The sequence below is a fragment of the Acyrthosiphon pisum genome, chromosome X, assembly GCF_005508785.2.
Source record: "Acyrthosiphon pisum isolate AL4f chromosome X, pea_aphid_22Mar2018_4r6ur, whole genome shotgun sequence".
NCBI classification, from domain to species: Eukaryota; Metazoa; Arthropoda; class Insecta; order Hemiptera; family Aphididae; genus Acyrthosiphon; species Acyrthosiphon pisum.
Window position 1 is genome coordinate 39,069,112 of NC_042493.1, and position 4,541 is coordinate 39,073,652.

Sequence of the window (4,541 nt, forward strand, 5' to 3'; positions counted from 1 at the left end):
ATGAAAAAAACTATATATTTCTTAAGCTAAGAGTTCCAAAATAGTTTCAAGTATTTAATAACGTTAAACATGTACTTACATAAAAACTTACTTAATCTTAATCTTCCACTAAATGATCTTCAAGACTTAAAATATGTTTTAATTTTTCAAAACATAGACTTACCTGTATTTTGGGGAATAAGATAAGAAAAAAAATGTGTTTTTGACTTTTTAACTTATTTTAATTTAACATATCCTTCTAAAAGCGTACAAATATGTTAAAGGGACCTTTATTATATTTTATTATAGATCACTTAAATAAAATGCATGCAATTATAATCATCAATAGTTATATTATCTTATATTTGTTGCTAAAAATAAAAAAAACTTGGACAACTTCTATAATATTATATTTAATAATTATTTAAATCAAAACAACAAAAACAAGAACATTAGGCATACTAGTACATTTATTTGATTATAAATATCCAGCATACTTCAAATACATCTTTTTCACCTATTATTTTTCCATTTTCTTTTTGAATAGTTATAAATTTCAATTTTTTTAAAAATGTCTGCATTGCTAGTAATTATTATTGTTTTCAAATACCTAACTAATTTTTTTTAAGTATAAAAATTGTGTAAATACTTGATGACTCACCGCTCAGGATCCTTAGGAAATCTAAAATAACTATACCCAAAACATAGAGACCGTCTCTTGCAGCTGTTAACAGCACACACGTTTCCTTTGTATGTGGACATATTTTTAATTATTCAAATATTTAATATTTAATTATTATTATTATTTAATTTATAATATTTAATTATTCAATTAATCAATAAAATATTTATACTGTTTTTTTAATATAATTTTGTTTTGTTATTAATATATCAATGTATATTGTATACAATATACATTATCATTTATCATCATTCCCTCATAACATTAGGTACATTCACGATTATAAAGAACAGGTTAGACGTCGGCAATATGATTTGTACACAGCTGCCCGGTCACAACTCGTTACAGTTTAGGAGTTGTAATAATATCCGCTAGGTTGGCGCTGCTAGTTAAACGGGCTATCTCATAATAAGTCTATGATGATGTTCTTTATAAACGTGTAATATAAAATCTATGAGTTACTTGTATTAATTATTCGAACATTAAATACTTATAAAAAAAAACTGTGACTAAGGATTTTTAATATTTTTCAAATATCATTGTAACAATATAGTAGGAGCCTTATATTAAATTTTCAAGCTTTTTTACCCAACAAATAAAGTTTTATTGACATTCATAGAAAAAAAGACTAATAAATTGGAAACTGAAAATGTTCCTAAACAGTTCAAAACAAATCAAAATATTTTGAAAATGTTGTGTATAGAAAATGCAAATATAAACAACCAGTAAAAATTGCATGTATACATTTGTTTTAAAGTTACACCAAAGTCCAAAAACCAAAATCGATTTTATCAAAAACAAATTTTGCGTAAAAATTCCCGTTTTTCCTTAATTTTTGTTGTTTTTCCCGGCGCTTTTGAAAACTATTGAGAATTTTAAAATTTGATCTCTCGAATGCACCAACTAGATAGATTTACTTTCCTATCAAACAGGGTTTTTTTTTAACGATTTTTTCTCACTGCACAAACATATTCCTACTCTTAAAATTGTTTGAATAGACCAGACTTACGGACCGTTATAACTTACCCGTTGAAGGTTGAACTGCTATATTACTGTCTGCTGTATACTGTACCTACTACCTACATTTTTAATAATATTGTTTGTAAATATATTATGTAGTAATACTTACTAAGTAAAATATACTTGTAATAGGTAATTTGTAATAATAATTGTTTATAAAAATAAAAACAATCAATTAACTAGGTAACTTCTTTTTAATTTTAAAACTTTTTTTTATCAATCCACCGGCTGTATTAGGTTTGGTCTCTACCTCAGTATCACTCTCAGAACTCGCTGGATTCGCTTCTTGAAATATACCCTTAAAGTAGTGCTGTGACTTTCCTCTTGGTCTATTCATGTTCCTTCTTTCCTTCATTTTCATAAAATTTAAAACGGCTTTTCTTACATCCCAATCAATTAATGCTGGCATATTGTAGTGAATGTATAAATAATAATTTTCTGTTGAGACTAGCATTCTTGCTCTTTCAGACGTTTTAAGTTTGTTACTATACTAAAGCCAATGAGAGAGTACTATTCCTTCGCGCATCCAAATGATCGAGCTCCGCGGTTTCTTACCCAAATTTCTCCCACTCTACCATCTAGTTGCCGCCGTAAATACCCCCACTCACTAAGCGACGACGGTGGTGGCAGCAGCGTCGGCGATGGTGGCGACATCGGTGTCGGCGGCCAGCGTTGACGGCGGCCAGCAGTTTGGGAGTTTTAGTGGTGGGAATGCACGAGAACGGACGAGTTTTGGTCGCCGCCCAATCGTACTCTCTCGTTGGCTCGACTATAGCACTTATTAACCTTTCCACATCTGCAGATGATGGTTTTGCAGCTATTATTCTTGCTAATGCAATTTTCAAGTTACAATATTCATTAGAAGTACATAATAGTTTAAGTAAATCTGATGGTTTCATGTTTCTATACTTTATAATATTCTCAGACATTAAAAGCTCTTGGTATTCTTGATTGAAGAGCTGTAAATCTAAATCATAACATAATATTTTATGAACTTGTTCAATGTTTGATTGTTGTGACAGTTCGACAAATGGTTTTAAAATATTTATTGTGTCTATAACTTGTATAAATCTTTGAGATAAAAATTCCATTAGACTTTCTCTAATTTCATTAATAATTGCATGTTTATCTCTTTTGTCTGTCACATATTTATTGTGTTGTTTAGTGCGCCGTTCAGTTGTATGATGTTTAATACATTTTAAGTATAGTTCTTCTTCTCTATTTTCTATTTGTAGTTCTAAATTATACAACCAACCACCTAATAGATTTTGAGTTTTTAATAATCTATTTGGTCTAGTACATTTTTAGTTAATTTATCCATATCGGTTATTGTAAGACTATCTGACTGCAATTTTTTTTGGTAATTTGAAAATAAAAACAACAAATCTGCAGTAAATGCAATTATATATATATTATCATAGTTGGTCAAAAAATGTTTAAACCCTATGGATGACTTTTCTGTTGATTTCATAAAATATAAAACCAACACATTCCAAGCCACTAAAATTGAATTCAAAAGATCATAAGTGAACTCACTCCACCTTACTTCAAACAATTTAGGTAATCTCATTAGGCTTAATTTTTTTTCTTCGGCAATACAATTAAGTTCACGTGTACGAAGTCCTGATGTATGGAAAAATGTACTTATTGCAACTAATTCAATAACAATAAGTTTTAATTCTCTAACACTTTCTGACACAGACTTCCATGCCAAGTTAGACCTATGAGCTGCACACCATATGGTCATTAAAGGAGGTATTGATGTCTCTGCCTCAGTATTTTCATCAGCACTCACATGACGCATTTGTTTTAGTAATGCCCATAATCCATTTTTTTCCCCTGTATTACATTTGGCTCCATCGGTCACAATAGATGAAGTTTTTAAAATAATTTTTTTGAAGCTACCCTCACCAAATAGTTTGTCACATCCATCTTCAATTGCTCTAATCATGCCTTTAACCCCACGCTCTTTTGGTTTCATCTACACCTAAAAATAGTAATTCTGCACTCCCTTCGTTGTTAATTATTTTTACTAAAACTTAAATTTTATCAATCTGCATCCGATCTACACTTCCGTCACATCTTAAAGAAATAGCCAAAGTTTTATTTAAAATTATATCGATGACTCTTGATTTATCAGTATTTGCAATACATTCTAAAAAATTACGGTGACCATTCGGGGATATGTATTGTAAATCTGTATTGTTCATTTCAAATTCATTTGAAAATTAGATGCATACCTAGATACCACTACACGCCCGGGAAAGGAATATCCTGACAATGTCAATTTTTTAGCATCGTTATACACATGTATCATACAGCTACCTATTTTGGAAGCAAGATCATTATTTGCTTTTGATACAGCCAAACCAATGGCACTGGATTTGTCTTTAAGGACTTCACTGCTACTTAATGATGACAAACGATGTGCTCTAGTACATAAAATATGACCCTCAGATAACAAATGTTTTTTTTTACATCTTCTCGATAAATTGTACCACATATTTGAACAATGGCTGGGACCGTTTTAGAATATTTTTTTATTTATTTATTTATTTGAAATACTAACGGATCATAAGATCCAGGTACAATATATATATAATATAATAGTACAATATTGAAATAATATTAATAATACAAATAGTAGTAACAACAACAATAATGATAGTAACCACAATAATACAATAATAGTAATAATACAATAATAATAATAATAATGTAATACAATTTTAATACAAAATCCATTTAAAAACATAAAGATCTATTAACAAAAATATTAAAAGATTCCAATGAAGTAAAATTAAAAAAAATCGATGTTGGTAACGTTCGCTAATGACATAATTCTGTTTATAGGTGAAGA